The sequence below is a fragment of the Ranitomeya variabilis genome, chromosome 3 (assembly GCF_051348905.1).
Source record: "Ranitomeya variabilis isolate aRanVar5 chromosome 3, aRanVar5.hap1, whole genome shotgun sequence".
NCBI lineage: Eukaryota > Metazoa > Chordata > Amphibia > Anura > Dendrobatidae > Ranitomeya > Ranitomeya variabilis.
This window is the reverse complement of record NC_135234.1, coordinates 537,436,504-537,454,029: the sequence shown is the minus strand read 5'-3', so window position 1 is coordinate 537,454,029 and position 17,526 is coordinate 537,436,504. Positions and strand designations below refer to the sequence as shown.

The 17,526-nt window shown below is 47.1% G+C and overlaps 1 protein-coding gene across 2 annotated transcripts in view; it reads right to left on the bottom strand.

The window, feature by feature from the left end:
- ERCC5 (ERCC excision repair 5, endonuclease) overlaps window positions 1-17,526 on the bottom strand; it is a 105,070-nt gene that overhangs the window by 59,318 nt on the left and 28,226 nt on the right. The gene's annotated exons all lie outside the window — the stretch shown is intronic.

Sequence of the window (17,526 nt, the reverse complement as noted above, 5' to 3'; positions counted from 1 at the left end):
GTTACATCGGGGACTTATCTACAGCATTACAGAATGCTGTAGATAAGCCCCTGATGGTGGTGGCCGAAGCTTATAGGCGAAAATTGGGGTGACAGATTCCCTTTAACAGTGTGCATATTTATGCAATCAAATTATTTTAAATTCTTTATTTCTTTTTTTGCCATCTGAAAAGATTTCAGTTTATTTTTCACTTGAATTGTAAAAAATATGGGCGACATTAACCCCTTCCCGACATCCACCAAAACATGTACCACGCAAGCTGGGAGCAGGTGTATGAAGTGGGCTGAACCAGCCCTATACCTGGCAGATAATGGCTGCTTGTCTAACAGCCACGTGTGTAGCCAATCTACACTACCAAATTTTGTGACAGCGGCATTAACAGTGCGCAGACATGAGGATACACGTTATTCAATGTGTATCTACCGCCCTGTGATCCTGTGATGTAATCTCAGGGTGATGATGGGTTGCAATGGCAGTCAGGAGTCTTTTGAAGATTCCAGTGTGTACCATCATGGAGCTCCGTTGAAATCCAGCATTTGTATTCACTAAAGTGTTGCTGTTTATAGGACAAACAATGAGACGATTGCAGGTTTAAAGGCCTTGATCAGTCTAAATTGATAAATCTGCAATTACTCTGTGTGACTGCAGACATATGAATCCCCCCCCCAATGCACACACTGTGCACTGTGGGGATTCACCAGTTTCTGAGCCGGAACCAGCAGGGGTACACATGCATTATTCATACTCCTGACCAGAGCCTGACTATTGGGCGTGGCCTCGCTCCATACACTTGTACTGAGCGAGGCCACACCCAGTCTAGTGATGCAACTGCCCAGTGGGCGCCACCTCACTCAGTACAAGTGTATGGAGCAAGGCCGCACCCTCTAGTTGGGTTATTGCCAGGCATATGCATGCCAAATACGTACCCGTTGGTACTGGCTGAGAAACCGACAAATCCCCGCAGCAAACATTGCGTGCACTTGGGGATTAATAAGTCTGCAGTCACTGCAGACTTTTTCAATTTAAACTGGACAACCCCTTTAAGTCCCATTTAGGGGTATTAACCAACCAATACACTGTTAGGTGTATAAAAAAAAAATAATAATAATAATTGACTCACGTCCCTTTTTTACCATTAAAAGTAAAATATAAAAATTTTTACAAAAATACACGGATGTGGTATTGTCACTTTTGTATAAGTGGTATCAAAACATGAAAATTAATCCGATCAGTAAACTCTTTAACCCCATCCCGACATTTGAGAATATATATATATATATATATATATATATATATATATATATATATATATATATATATATATATATATATATATATATATATATATATATATATATATATATATATACACACACATATACACACACGTCATGGTTGGCAAGAACTTCCAGAGCAACTAAGTATATACACACACACACACATACATATATGATGACGATCGACCGCGCATAGGAGGCTGGGAGCGGTGACCACCGCTGGGTGATCAGCTGATATGAAAGCTGAAACCCGACACTCACTGCGATGTCGATTGAAGCATTTAGAAGCAGGCAGAGAGAGGGGGCCCCCCTCTGCCCTCCGATCGGCGCCCCCGCGACGTATCGTGAGGGGCTGATTGACCAGAGGTCATCATGACAACATCCGCAGTTTTGTGCAGAGGATAATGTTGAACAGAGGCCGGATGGAGCCCAGAGTAGCTGTACTGCCTCATTATAGTGAATGGATCCATCAGGGGTTTCATCTGTCACCGTCACTCAGATTTAGATGTAAATCCCGATGTAAGTGCTCAGCATAGAGCGCCGGATAAAGGCGATCCCAAACATTATGTAAAATGTTCCCAATAAAAGCTTCAAATCAATCCACAAAAAAAAAAAAAAAGTCCCCACTCAGGTCCGTCACCAGTCAATGGAAATATAGGAGGTTTGCATGTTACTGGTATTACAACGGATCTGTAAAAGGCGAAATGGCTCCTTGCCCCCCCCCCCCCCCAAAAAAAAAAATCAGCAAATTCTGCGCTCCCAAATCAAAACTCCCCTCACCCTTCTGAGCCCCAGTGTGCCTAAACTACATTTAGCATCCACATGAGAGCCCGCCTAACTTACATGTGTGTCTCCAAAAGTATGAGCTGGGCACTACAACGTACTGGTTAATATAACGTACTGGGCACTACAATGGCAGCTTGCCATTTTCTTTAAGCAACATCCACTGCTGCTCGTTTCTGGCAAACACCCATGGACTCAAAAGTCACTACACCCATAAATAAATTCTCATAGGGGTAAATTTCCAAATTAGGGTCACTTGAGAGGGCATTCTGCTTTTTAACACTTAGGAGCTCTGTATATGGAGTCCACAAACTATTCTAGTAAAATCTGCAGTTCGCAAGGCAAATAGCTCTTCATCCTTCCCCTCCCTACTGTACAGCCACATGTGGGGTATTTCTACATTCAGCAGAAATTGTGGGGCAAATTTTGGTGCCATTTTTACCAACTTCCCAGTGTGCCAGTGTGAAAATGTAAAATCTGGGGCCACCACATGATTTTGGTGGTAAAAATGTAATTATTTTTTCTTCACTGCCCAATGGTATAAAATTATGTGACACACCTGTGGTGTCAATATGATCACTGCACCCCTAAATCAGTGGTCCCCAACCTTTCTTACCATAAGAGCCACATTCAGCTCTGGAAGAGGGTCGTGAGCCACATTCAGCTCCCGCCCCCTCACAGTAGGGACAACCAAAGCCCCCATAAGTTCTCACAGGGCATTTTTGCTGCACCAAAACCTGATCTTCTTGGCAGGAAAGAAGTTGCGCCTAAAAAGCAGGTTTAGGTGCGCTTTGTCGCGTTTTTTTTCCCCCCTCTTTGTGCATGCCAATAAAGTTGAGGGCACACAGAAAAAAAAAAAGACAACTTCCTGTAGATAGAACACATAAAATAGATCAATAGATTACCTGCGGTAACCTCTTCACTGGCATTTTCCCATGGTCCAGAGGTTACCTCCGGTCAGGCAGCGAGGGAGCGCAGGCTCAGTGACGTCACCGCTCGTTACTGAGCCTGCGCCCGCTGCATCTCATTCATTCCCCAGTTGCTTACAGCCGCGAGCGGTCGCATTAGCAGCGCTCCTGGTTGTAAACTTTATCTCCCCCAGATTCTGCATGGAACACTCGTTATATTGGACTGTGACGGATCAGGGAGTATTTGTGTTGGTTTATTATTTTTATTTCAGAAGATTGAGGGCTTTGCTTGGAATGGCAGACTAATAAAGATGGCAAAACTGTGTGGTGTTTTATTTCATTAAAAGACTTTTTTTTCTTACTGTATGTGTGTTCATTTAACCTCTATTACTAAGCCAGCTGAATGTCACCTTACAATAGGAAGGCGACATTAACCCCTCATTACCCCGCTTGCCACCGCTACAGGGGGAAGAGCCGGGCAAAGCTCCAGAATTGGTGCATCTAATAGATGCGCCTTTCCTGGGCAGCTGCAGGCTACTATTTTTAGGTTGGGGGGGCCTTTATCAGTGGCCCCTTACCAGCCTGAGAATACCAGCCCCCAGCTTTTAGGTTTAGCAAGGCTGGTTGTCAATAATTTAAAAAAAAAAAAAAAAAAAAGCGTGAGCGCCCCACTATTCTTGATAACTAGCCTTGCTGAAGCTGACAGCTGAGGGTTGTGGCTCCCAACTGAGTTTTGTCTGGCTGGTTATCAAAAATAGGGGGGGAACCCACGTGTGTTTTTTATTTTTTTTATTTACTTATAGCGCAGGAGAGGCAGATGAAAACTCCCATCCGCCGCTCCTGCTCTCACTGTAATTAGCGGCTGTAGGTGTCAGATGATGGGAACAGTAGTGCCATCAGCTGACACCAGTGACCGGAGGTGAAGTTTATACCTCCGATCTTCTGACAGCATGGGAACCGCGGCTCTGACAGGCAGGGAGGATTTCCCCGCCGATCAGAAGGAGTTTGCCACGCTGACAGCATGTTAAAACACTGTATTGTCGGACCCCCCATTCAAGTCTGCTGGATGACAGGCTGCAAGGACGCATCATGCCGCCTGCAATCTAGAGGAAGCAGAGCCAAGTGTGATGTCACATCCGGCTGTCCTTGACTTTTCTGCAACAAATACGCTGCAAGTAAAGTCACCCTGCGTATTTGCAGCGCTTTTTCACCATCCATTCCAGTCAATGGGTGGAAAACGCTGAAAAAACGCTGAAACATTAGTGACATGCTCCATATCCAAAAAAATGCAGCAAAGCACAAAATACTGATGACAAAAAAACAATGTGTGTGCATGAGATTTCTGAAATCCCATAGGCTTTGCTGGTACTGTAAAAAGCAGCTGAAAATTAGCATAAAAAAGCAGCAAAAAAAAATGCAGCAAAAACGCTTTGTGTGAACTTACCCTTACAGGTATAATGATAGCCAAAGGTTTTCCACATAAATCACCTAGAAGCAGAATACCAAAACCTAGGGGTTCCCACAATACCCCCAGTCAGTATTCTTCCAACACTCTGTCGCATCGATTCAAGAGCCTCCTCTGACAGGATCATCCTGTCTCCAGAATACCATTCTTAGCCCCTTAGTGACACAGCCAATGTTTACAATTCTGACCACTGTCACTTTGAGGTTAGAGCTCAGGAAAGCTTTAACGTATCTCACGGATTCTGAGATTTTATTTTCGTGACATATTGTACTTCATGTTAGTGGTAACATTTCTTCGATATAACTTGCGTTTATTTACGAAAAAAAAAAAATTGGCATACATTTTTAAAATGTTTTAATGATCAAACTTTACATTTTTGTGCCCTTAAAATCAGAGTCATATTGCACAAAATAACATTTCCCACATGTCTACTTGACATCAGCACAATTTTAAAAACATATTTTTGTTAGTAAACTATAAAAGGTTAAAAAGTTGACCAGCAAGTTCTCATTTTTCTAACAAAATTTACAAAACCATTTTTTTTGGGACCACCTCACATTTGAAGTGAGTTTGGGGGAGGTCAATATAACAGAAAATACCCCAAAGTGACACCATTCTAAAAACTGCACCCTTCAAAACCACATTCAAGAAGTTTATTAACCCTTCAGATGCTTCACAAGAACTAAAGCAGCGTGGAAGGAAAAAATGAACATTTTACTTTTTTCACAAATTTTTTTTTTTTTTTTTTTTTTTTCTTAACTTTAGATCCAAACTTTTTTACTTTCACAAGGCTATCAGGAAAAATGGACCATGACACTTGTTGTGCAATTTCTCCAGAGTACGCAGATACCCCGTATGTGGGAAAATAGCCACTGTTTGGTAAGGCTCGGAAGGGAGGGAGCACCGTTTGACTTGAAGGCCATGTGCACACGCTGCGGATTCCATTGCGGAATATCCCGCAGCAGATTTGATAAATCCGCAGGGCAAAACCGCTGCGGTTTTTCCTGCGGATTTATTGCGGTTTCTATTGCGGATTCCGCTGCGGGTTTACACCTGCAGTTTTCTATTGGAGCAGGTGTAAACCCACAGCAGAATCTGCACAAAGAATTGACATGCTGCGGAATGTAAACCGCTGCGTTTCCACGCGTTTTTTTTCCAGGGCATGTGCACTGCGGTTTTCGTTTCCCATACGTTTACATTATACTGTAAACGCATGGGAAACTGCTGCGGACCCGCAGCAAAATCCGCAGCGTGTGCACACACCCTCAGGGTATGTGCACTCGCTGCGGATTTTGCTGCGGAACCGCAGCGTTTCCGCAGCTGCGGGTCCGCAGCAGTTTCCCATGAGTTTACATTACAATGCAAACCTATGGGAAACAGAAAACGCTGTGCCCATGCTGCAGAAAAAAACGCGCGGAAACGCAGCGGTTTACATTCCGCAGCATGTCACTTCAATCTGCGGATTCTGCAGCTGCTTTATACCTGCTCCAATAGAAAACTGCAGTTGTAAAACCGCAGTGAAATCCGCAGAAAAACCGCGGTAAATCCGCAATACATCTGCAGCAAAAACGCAGCGTTTTTGCCCTGCAGATTTATCAATTCCGCTGCGGAAAAATCCACAGAGGACCATTTATAAGTGTGCACATAGCCTTACAAAATTGGCTGGAAGGAATCAATGGCAGGTGCCATGTAGCGTTTGGAGACCCCCTAATGTACATAAACAGTGGAAACCCCCAATTCAAACTCCAACCCTAACACAGCCCTACCACTTCCCCTGACGAAGCCGTCCGGGTAACGGCAACACGCCTTGGGTTCTTCCCTCTGTTTTACCCCGCTTCTCACTCACTGGCTTCCTAACATGGATCTTTTCTCAAAGGACATCTTGCTATGCATGTGAGAAGTGTCTCCCACCTGCTCCAGGGGTTGGACCTTAACCCCTTCACGACATGCGCCGTACTAGTACTGCGCACGTCGTGTCTCTCCCTTTGATGTGGGCTCACCACCGGAGCGACATGTCAGCTGTTTTGTACAGCTGACATGTGCGCGCAATAGCGGCGGGTGAAATAGCGATCCACCCGCCGCTATTAACCTGTTAAATGCCGCTGTCAAACGCTGACAGCGGCATTTAACTACCACTTCCGGCCGCGCGGCCGGAAATGAGCGCATTGCCGACCCCCGTCACATGATCGGGGGTCAGCGATGCATCAGGATGGTAACCATAGAGGTCCTTGAGACCTCTATGGTTACTGATGCTGGCCTGCTGTGAGCCCCACCCTGTGGTCGGCACTCATAGCAAGCCTGCATTTCAGCTACATAGCAGCGATCTGATGATCGCTGCTATGTAGCTGAGCAGATCGAGTGGTGCCAGCTTCTAGCCTCCCATGGAGGTTATTGAAGCATGGCAAAAGTAGAAAATTTTAAAAAAATATGAATAAAAAAAAATATATATATATATATAAAAGTTTAAATCACCCCCCATTTGCCCCATCCAAAATAAAACAAAAACAAAAATCAAACCTACACATTTGGTATCACCGAGTTCAGAATCGCCCGATCAATAAAAAAAAGCATTAACCTGATCGCTAAATAGCGTAGCGATAAAAAAATTAAAAACGCCAGAACTACGGTTTTTTTTGCCGCCGCGACATTGCATTAAAATGCAATAACGGGCGATCAAAAACGGGCAATCAAAAGAACGTATCTGCACAAAAGTGGTATCATTAAAAACACCAGCTCGGCATGCAAAAAATAAGCCCTCATCCGACCCCAGAACACGAAAAATGGAGACGCTACTGGTATCGGAAAATGGCGCTTTTTTTTTGTTAGCAAAGTTTTGAATTTTTCACCACTTAGATAAAAAATAACCTAGACATGTTTGGTGTCTATGAACTCGAAAGGACCTGCAGAATCATAATATCATGTCAGTTTTAGCGTTTAGTGAACCTAGCAAAAAAGCCAAACAAAAAACAAGCGTGGGATTGCACTATTTTTGCAATTTCACCACACTTGGAATTTTTTTCCGTTTTCTAGTACACGACATGGTAAAACCAATGATGTCGTTCAAAAGTACAACTCATCCCGCAAAAAATAAGCCCTCACATGGCCATATTGATGGAAAAATAAAAAAGTTATGGCACTGGTAAGGAGGGGAGCGAAAAATGAAAACGCAAAAACGAAAAAGGGCTGCGGCGTGAAGGGGTTAAACCTTACACGTAGGCATTTGGATTGCACACACATTTTTGTGTGGCTGATTTCACCAAACACTTTGCCAGAATTGAATTGACACCTCTTTACCATTAGGGACTATTTATTCACTTTTTAAATCCCCAGGTGTGATTTAATTTTCAATTGTCATCATCATTTGACTGTGTTAGGTTTATTCTGCAGACAAGATTACCATGTGTAATACTCTGGTTGTCATGTGTTTAAATTAGTGGTAAGTTGTTCCACATTTATTGGTTCACATAGAAGCGGGATTCATGAGGGTTTTTGATATACTGTTTTTAGGTTGTTTTAATCATTGTAATCATATTATCATAGTATCATAATAAAGCTTTTTACTTTTATAATAATTAGACTGGTGTGTGCATACTTTACAGTGGTTTCTTTCCTCTTCTTTTTCATTGTTCTTACTTATTGACCCCCATGATTATTTATATTGTGCTATTTTTGTTGTGCGCCAGTGACACTTTTTGCTACCACTGACCCTAATCCCAACTGTAACTCCAAAACCACCACAATAGTAACCCCAGCTCTACCAATGAACCAATAGGAAAAATCTCCTATTGTTGCCAGGTGCTGGCCAGCAGATCTTGGCAGGCTCACTGCACGTGCCCGCCATTTTCTTCCCGGAAGACGCCGAGGGCTGGGAGACAGAGCCGATGGGTCTAGGGACATCGGAAGTACTGGGGGGGGGAGGGTTCGGGGGACCCAATTTCTCTCTCCTCTGGTATGCTAGATCATATCAGAGGAGAGTGAAATGAATGGGCAATTGGCTTTTTTTTGTTTGATTGAGATTGCCGTTATTTGGTGAATAACAGCGATCACAAGACTGAGGATGGTAAAAACCAACCCAAATCATGTTCTCCGGGGTCTCAGCTACCCCAGGCAGCCGAGACCCTGGATATTTTCCGATGCTGGGGGGCGCTATAACCTTATTTCTCAGCGCCGTTAAAAAGCGGCACTGAGGAATAAGTGCCCTTAACTGCCGCCGTTATAAGGTGTATCGGTGGTCGTTAAGGGGTTAAATTATCTCTAAACCCGAGACCAGTATACGTGCTTCCAGATCTGCTCTTCCCTGCAGGGGTACTCACAAAACTCACCATTTTGAGATGTGCTCTTCTTACCTGTTTGCTCAACTTGGAGCTAAAACACCAAGCTGGCAGACAGCCGTGAGCCACAATTCATGGGACAGCGAGCCACATGTGGCTCCTGAGCTACAGGTAGGGGATCCATGCTCTAGGACCTTCATTTCCAAGGTTTAGTGTGAAGTATCCACAATCAATGATAGTTTCGGGAGCCATGTCAACTTCTGGTGTAGGTCCCCGTGTTTTATCAAAGTCAGCACAGCCGTCTACCAGGAAATTTTAGAGCACTTCATGCTTCCCTCTGCGGACAAGCTTTTGGGAAATGTAATTCTCCAGCAGGACTTGGCACCTGTCCACACTAAAAAAAAAATAAAAATCTTTAAATCTTCAGCTTAGTAAGTGTGAGCAAGCTGAGTGTGACCTGAGCGTAAGTGTGAACGGTGGTAAGTGTGACTTGTGATTCAGTGACTTTGGAATCAGGGAGTTTCCAAGGGAGGAATTGCTGTCTGTATTTTATTAATACTTAGTATTTATTTTTATTTAACGCTTCTGTCTGGTACAATCCCCATTAGGAAATGTGCTCCACTATTGTTAATGCCATCCAGTGCACATCTTGCCACATGTATGCAGTCCTTGATCAGCCGGTCAAGGGTGAATACTGCTGTGCGAGATGTGAGCACGTTGTGCATTTGAAAGCCCAGATACTGGATCTAAATGTGCAGCTGGCAACACTGAGATCCATAGACAATATGGAGAGGAGTCTTCTGCTCACTGAGCAGACGCTCAATGGGATAGATGAGGGGGGGGGGATGGTAGGATGGAGCTGCAGGACAGTGAAGCAGCAAGCTGGGTGACAGTTAGAAAGCGGTGTAGAGGGAAGAGTGCCAGGGAGGCTAGTCCTGATCTGGCACACACCAATAAGTTTGCTTAGTTGGCAGATGAGGGGGGTGCCAGTACAGGGGTAGCACTGCTGCAGCCAGGCATGTCCTCTGAAAGCCAGAGGAGTGACTGCTCCAGTAAGAAGGGAAATAGGAGAGCAGTGCAGGCCAGAAAGGTGCTGGTAGTGGGGGACTCAATTATTAGGGGAACAGATAGGGCAATCTGTCACAAAGACAGGGATCGTCGAACGGTGTGCTGCCTACCTGGCGCTCGAGTCCGACACATCGCTGATCGGGTGGACAGATTACTGGGAGGGGCTGGTGAGGACCCAGCGGTCATGGTGCACATTGGCACAAATGACAAAGTTAGAGGGAGGTGGAAGGTCCTTAACCCCTTTCTGCCATTGGACGTACTATTCCGTCCATGTGGGGTGGGCCCTAATTCCAAGGACGGAATAGTACGTCCAGCGCGATCGGCAGCACTCACGGGGGGAGCGCGGCCGAGTGTCAGCTACCTATCGCAGCTGACATCCGGCACTATGTGCCAGGAGCGGTCACGGACCGCCCCCGGCACATTAACCCCCAGCACACCACGATCAAACATGATCGCGGTGTGCCGGCGGTATAGGGAAGCATCGCGCAGGGAGGGGGCTCGCTGCGGGCTTCCCTGAGACCCCCGGAGCAACGCGATGTGATCGCGTTGCTGCGAGGGTCTCTTACCTCCTATCCCTGCAGGCCCCGGATCCAAAATGGCCGCGGGGCTGCATCCGGGTCCTGCAGGGATTACTTCCGGGTGCAGACCAGGTTCTGGTAAGCCTGCAGCACTGTAAGTCAGATCGCCGATCTGACAGAGTGCTGTGCAAACTGTGAGATCAGCGATCTGTGATGTCCCCCCCTGGGACAAAGTAAAAAAAAATTTTTTTTTTTTTTTTTTACACATGTGGAAAAGGAAAAAAAAAAATTCCTAAAGAAAAAAAAATATATATATTATTCCCATAAATACATTTCTTTATCTAAATAAAAAAAAAATCAAACAATAAAAAGTACACATTTAGTATCGCCGCGTCCGTAAAGACCCCACCTATAAAACTATATCACTAGTTAACCCCTTCAGTGAACACCGTAAAAAAAAAAAAAAACGAGGCAAAAAACAACGCTTTATTCTCATACCGCCAAACAAAAAGTGGAATAACACGCGATCAAAAGACAGATATACAGTAAATAACCATTGTACGGCTGAAAACGTCATCTTGTCCCGCAAAAAACGAGCCGCCATACAGCATCATCAGCGAAAAAATTAAAAAGTTATAGTCCTCAGAATAAAGTGATGCAAAAATAATTATTTTTTTTATAAAATAGTTTTTATCGTATAAAAGCTCCAAAACATAAAAAAAATGATATAAATGAGGTATCGCTGTAATCGTACTGACCCGAAGAATAAAACGGCTTTATTAATTTTACCAAACGCGGAACGGTATAAACGCCTCCCCCAAAAGAAATTCATGAATAGCTGGTTTTTGGTCATTCTGCCTCACAAAAATCGGAATAAAAAGCGATCAAAAAATCTCCCGTGCCCGAACATGTTACCAATAAAAACGTCAACTAGTCCTGCAAAAAACAAGACCTCACATGACTGTGGACTCAAATATGGAAAAATTATAGCTCTCAAAATGTGGTAATGCAAAAAATATTTTTTGCAATAAAAAGCGTCTTTCAGTGTGTGACGGCTGCCAATCATAAAAATCCGCTAAAAAACCCGCTATAAAAGTAAATCAAACCCCCCTTCATCACCCGCTTAGGGAAAAATTTTAAAAATGCATTTATTTCCATTTTCCCATTAGGGTTAGGGCTAGGGTTAGGGCTAGGGTTAAGGCTAGGGTTAAGGCTAGGGCTAGGGTTAAGGCTAGGGTTAAGGCTAGGGTTAAGGCTAGGGTTAAGGCTAGGGTTAAGGCTAGGGCTAGGGTTAAGGCTAGGGTTAAGGCTAGGGTTAAGGCTAGGGTTAAGGCTAGGGTTAAGGCTAGGGTTAAGGCTAGGGTTAAGGCTAGGGTTAAGGCTAGGGTTAAGGCTAGGGTTAAGGCTAGGGTTAAGGCTAGGGTTAAGGCTAGGGTTAAGGCTAGGGTTAAGGCTAGGGTTAGGGCTAGGGTTAGGGCTAGGGTTAGGGCTAGGGTTAGGGCTAGGGTTAGGGCTAGGGTTAGGGCTAGGGTTAGGGCTAGGGTTAAGGCTAGGGTTAAGGCTAGGGCTAGGGTTAAGGCTAGGGCTAGGGTTAAGGCTAGGGCTAGGGTTAAGGCTAGGGCTAGGGTTAAGGCTAGGGCTAGGGTTAAGGCTAGGGCTAGGGTTAAGGCTAGGGCTAGGGTTAAGGCTAGGGTTAAGGCTAGGGCTAGGGTTAAGGCTAGGGCTAAGGCTAGGGTTAAGGCTAGGGCTAGGGTTAAGGCTAGGGTTAAGGCTAGGGTTAGGGCTAGGGTTAAGGCTAGGGTTAAGGCTAGGGTTAAGGCTAGGGTTAAGGCTAGGGTTAAGGCTAGGGTTAGGGCTAGGGTTAAGGCTAGGGTTAGGGCTAGGGTTAAGGCTAGGGTTAGGGCTAGGGCTAGGGTTAAGGCTAGGGTTAAGGCTAGGGTTAAGGCTAGGGTTAAGGCTAGGGTTAAGGCTAGGGTTAAGGCTAGGGTTAAGGCTAGGGTTAGGGCTAGGGTTAAGGCTAGGGCTAGGGTTAAGGCTAGGGCTAGGGTTAAGGCTAGGGTTAAGGCTAGGGTTAAGGCTAGGGTTAAGGCTAGGGTTAAGGCTAGGGTTAAGGCTAGGGTTAAGGCTAGGGTTAAGGCTAGGGTTAAGGCTAGGGTTAAGGCTAGGGTTAAGGCTAGGGCTAGGGTTAAGGCTAGGGTTAAGGCTAGGGCTAGGGTTAAGGCTAGGGCTAGGGTTAAGGCTAGGGCTAGGGTTAAGGCTAGGGCTAGGGTTAAGGCTAGGGCTAGGGCTAGGGTTAAGGCTAGGGCTAGGGTTAAGGCTAGGGCTAGGGTTAAGGCTAGGGTTAAGGCTAGGGTTAAGGCTAGGGTTAGGGCTAGGGTTAGGGCTAGGGTTAGGGCTAGGGTTAAGGCTAGGGCTAGGGTTAAGGCTAGGGTTAAGGCTAGGGTTAAGGCTAGGGTTAAGGCTAGGGTTAAGGCTAGGGTTAAGGCTAGGGTTAAGGCTAGGGTTAAGGCTAGGGTTAAGGCTAGGGTTAAGGCTAGGGTTAAGGCTAGGGTTAAGGCTAGGGTTAAGGCTAGGGTTAAGGCTAGGGTTAGGGCTAGGGCTAGGGTTAAGGCTAGGGTTAAGGCTAGGGTTAAGGCTAGGGTTAGGGCTAGGGTTAGGGCTAGGGTTAAGGCTAGGGCTAGGGTTAAGGCTAGGGTTAAGGCTAGGGTTAAGGCTAGGGTTAAGGCTAGGGTTAAGGCTAGGGTTAAGGCTAGGGTTAAGGCTAGGGTTAAGGCTAGGGTTAAGGCTAGGGTTAAGGCTAGGGTTAAGGCTAGGGTTAAGGCTAGGGTTAAGGCTAGGGTTAAGGCTAGGGTTAAGGCTAGGGTTAAGGCTAGGGTTAAGGCTAGGGTTAAGGCTAGGGTTAAGGCTAGGGTTAAGGCTAGGGTTAAGGCTAGGGTTAAGGCTAGGGTTAAGGCTAGGGTTAAGGCTAGGGTTAAGGCTAGGGTTAAGGCTAGGGTTAAGGCTAGGGTTAAGGCTAGGGTTAAGGCTAGGGTTAAGGCTAGGGTTAAGGCTAGGGTTAAGGCTAGGGCTAGGGTTAAGGCTAGGGCTAGGGTTAAGGCTAGGGCTAGGGTTAAGGCTAGGGCTAGGGTTAAGGCTAGGGCTAGGGTTAAGGCTAGGGCTAGGGTTAAGGCTAGGGCTAGGGTTAAGGCTAGGGCTAGGGTTAAGGCTAGGGCTAAGGCTAGGGCTAGGGTTAAGGCTAGGGCTAGGGTTAAGGCTAGGGCTAGGGTTAAGGCTAGGGCTAGGGTTAAGGCTAGGGTTAAGGCTAGGGCTAGGGTTAAGGCTAGGGCTAGGGTTAAGGCTAGGGCTAGGGTTAAGGCTAGGGCTAGGGTTAAGGCTAGGGCTAGGGTTAAGGCTAGGGCTAGGGTTAAGGCTAGGGCTAGGGTTAAGGCTAGGGCTAAGGCTAGGGCTAGGGTTAAGGCTAGGGCTAGGGTTAAGGCTAGGGCTAGGGTTAAGGCTAGGGCTAGGGTTAAGGCTAGGGCTAGGGTTAAGGCTAGGGCTAGGGTTAAGGCTAGGGCTAGGGTTAAGGCTAGGGCTAGGGTTAAGGCTAGGGCTAGGGTTAAGGCTAGGGCTAGGGTTAAGGCTAGGGCTAGGGTTAAGGCTAGGGCTAGGGTTAAGGCTAGGGCTAGGGTTAAGGCTAGGGCTAGGGTTAAGGCTAGGGCTAGGGTTAAGGCTAGGGCTAGGGTTAAGGCTAGGGCTAGGGTTAAGGCTAGGGCTAGGGTTAAGGCTAGGGCTAGGGTTAAGGCTAGGGCTAGGGTTAAGGCTAGGGCTAGGGTTAAGGCTAGGGCTAGGGTTAAGGCTAGGGCTAGGGTTAAGGCTAGGGCTAGGGTTAAGGCTAGGGCTAGGGTTAAGGCTAGGGCTAGGGTTAAGGCTAGGGCTAGGGTTAAGGCTAGGGCTAGGGTTAAGGCTAGGGCTAGGGTTAAGGCTAGGGTTAGGGCTAGGGTTAAGGCTAGGGCTAGGGTTAAGGCTAGGGCTAGGGTTAAGGCTAGGGCTAGGGTTAAGGCTAGGGCTAGGGTTAAGGCTAGGGCTAGGGTTAAGGCTAGGGCTAGGGTTAAGGCTAGGGCTAGGGTTAAGGCTAGGGCTAGGGTTAAGGCTAGGGCTAGGGTTAGGGCTAGGGTTAAGGCTAGGGCTAGGGTTAAGGCTAGGGCTAGGGTTAAGGCTAGGGCTAAGGCTAGGGCTAGGGTTAAGGCTAGGGCTAGGGTTAAGGCTAGGGCTAGGGTTAAGGCTAGGGCTAGGGTTAAGGCTAGGGCTAGGGTTAAGGCTAGGGCTAGGGTTAAGGCTAGGGCTAGGGTTAAGGCTAGGGCTAGGGTTAAGGCTAGGGCTAGGGTTAAGGCTAGGGTTAAGGCTAGGGCTAGGGTTAAGGCTAGGGCTAGGGTTAAGGCTAGGGCTAGGGTTAAGGCTAGGGCTAGGGTTAAGGCTAGGGCTAGGGTTAAGGCTAGGGCTAGGGTTAAGGCTAGGGCTAGGGTTAAGGCTAGGGCTAGGGTTAAGGCTAGGGCTAGGGTTAAGGCTAGGGTTAAGGCTAGGGCTAGGGTTAAGGCTAGGGCTAGGGTTAAGGCTAGGGCTAAGGCTAGGGCTAGGGTTAAGGCTAGGGTTAAGGCTAGGGCTAGGGTTAAGGCTAGGGCTAGGGTTAAGGCTAGGGCTAGGGTTAAGGCTAGGGCTAAGGCTAGGGCTAGGGTTAAGGCTAGGGCTAAGGCTAGGGCTAGGGTTAAGGCTAGGGTTAAGGCTAGGGCTAGGGTTAAGGCTAGGGTTAAGGCTAGGGCTAGGGTTAAGGCTAGGGCTAGGGTTAAGGCTAGGGCTAGGGTTAAGGCTAGGGCTAGGGTTAAGGCTAGGGCTAGGGTTAAGGCTAGGGCTAGGGTTAAGGCTAGGGCTAGGGTTAAGGCTAGGGCTAGGGTTAAGGCTAGGGCTAGGGTTAAGGCTAGGGCTAGGGTTAAGGCTAGGGCTAGGGTTAAGGCTAGGGCTAGGGTTAAGGCTAGGGCTAGGGTTAAGGCTAGGGCTAGGGTTAAGGCTAGGGCTAGGGTTAAGGCTAGGGCTAGGGTTAAGGCTAGGGCTAGGGTTAAGGCTAGGGCTAGGGTTAAGGCTAGGGCTAGGGTTAAGGCTAGGGCTAGGGTTAAGGCTAGGGCTAGGGTTAAGGCTAGGGCTAAGGCTAGGGTTAAGGCTAGGGCTAGGGTTAAGGCTAGGGCTAGGGTTAAGGCTAGGGCTAGGGTTAAGGCTAGGGCTAGGGTTAAGGCTAGGGCTAGGGTTAAGGCTAGGGCTAGGGTTAAGGCTAGGGCTAGGGTTAAGGCTAGGGCTAGGGTTAAGGCTAGGGCTAGGGTTAAGGCTAGGGCTAGGGTTAAGGCTAGGGCTAGGGTTAAGGCTAGGGCTAGGGTTAAGGCTAGGGCTAGGGTTAGGGTTAAGGCTAGGGCTAGGGTTAGGGTTAAGGCTAGGGCTAGGGTTAAGGCTAGGGCTAGGGTTAAGGCTAGGGCTAGGGTTAAGGCTAGGGCTAGGGTTAAGGCTAGGGCTAGGGTTAAGGCTAGGGCTAGGGTTAAGGCTAGGGTTAGGGCTAGGGTTAAGGCTAGGGCTAGGGTTAAGGCTAGGGCTAGGGTTAAGGCTAGGGCTAGGGTTAAGGCTAGGGCTAGGGTTAAGGCTAGGGCTAGGGTTAAGGCTAGGGCTAGGGTTAAGGCTAGGGCTAGGGTTAAGGCTAGGGCTAGGGTTAAGGCTAGGGCTAGGGTTAAGGCTAGGGCTAGGGTTAAGGCTAGGGCTAGGGTTAAGGCTAGGGCTAGGGTTAAGGCTAGGGCTAGGGTTAAGGCTAGGGCTAGGGTTAAGGCTAGGGCTAGGGTTAAGGCTAGGGCTAGGGTTAGGGCTAGGGTTAAGGCTAGGGCTAGGGTTAAGGCTAGGGCTAGGGTTAAGGCTAGGGCTAGGGTTAAGGCTAGGGCTAGGGTTAAGGCTAGGGTTAAGGCTAGGGCTAGGGTTAAGGCTAGGGCTAGGGTTAAGGCTAGGGCTAGGGTTAAGGCTAGGGCTAGGGTTAAGGCTAGGGCTAGGGTTAAGGCTAGGGCTAGGGTTAAGGCTAGGGCTAGGGTTAGGGCTAGGGTTAAGGCTAGGGCTAGGGTTAAGGCTAGGGCTAGGGTTAAGGCTAGGGCTAGGGTTAAGGCTAGGGCTAGGGCTAGGGTTAAGGCTAGGGCTAGGGTTAAGGCTAGGGCTAGGGTTAAGGCTAGGGCTAGGGTTAAGGCTAGGGCTAGGGTTAAGGCTAGGGCTAGGGTTAAGGCTAGGGTTAAGGCTAGGGCTAGGGTTAAGGCAATGTTAAGGTTGGGGCTAAAGTTAGGGTTAGGGTTGGGGCTAAACTTAGGGTTTGGATTACATTTACGGTTGGGAATAGGGTTGGGATTAGGGGTGTGTCTGGGTTAGAGGTGTGTTTGGATTAGGGTTTCAGTTATAATTGGGGGGTTTCCACTGTTTAGGCACATCAGGGGCTCTCCAAACGCGACATGGCATCCGATCTCAATTCCAGCCAATTCTGCGTTGGAAAAAGTAAAACAGTGCTCCTTCCCTTCCGAGCTCTCCCGTGCGCCCAAACAGGGGTTCACCACAACATATGGGGTATCAGCGTACTCGGAACACATTGGAGAACAACTTTTGGGGTTCAATTACTCCTGTTACCCTTGGGAAAATACAAAACTGGGGGCTAAAAAGTAATTTTTGTGGAAAAAAAAATATTTTTTATTTGCACGGCTCTGCGTTATAAACTGTAGTGAAACACTTGGGGGTTCAAAGCTCTCACAACACATCTAGATGAGTTCCTTAGGGGGTCTACTTTCCAAAATGGTGTCACTTGTGGGGTTTTCAATGTTTAGGCACATCAGTGGCTCTCCAAACGCAACATGGCGTCTCATCTCAATTCCTGTCAATTTTGCATTGAAAAGTCAAACGGCGCTCCTTCCCTTCCGAGCTCTCCCATGCGCCCAAACAGTGGTTTACCCCCACATATGGGGTATCAGCGTACTCAGAACAAATTGCACAGCATCTTTTGGGGTCCATTTTCTCCTGTTACCCTTGGTAAAATAAACAAACTGGAGCTGAAGTAAATTTTGTGTGAAAAAAGTTAAATGTTCATTTTTATTTAAACATTCCAAAAATTCCTGTGAAACACCTGAAGGGTTAATAAACTTCTTGAATGTGGTTTTGAGCACCTCGAGGGGTGCAGTTTTTAGAAAATATTCAAGTGTG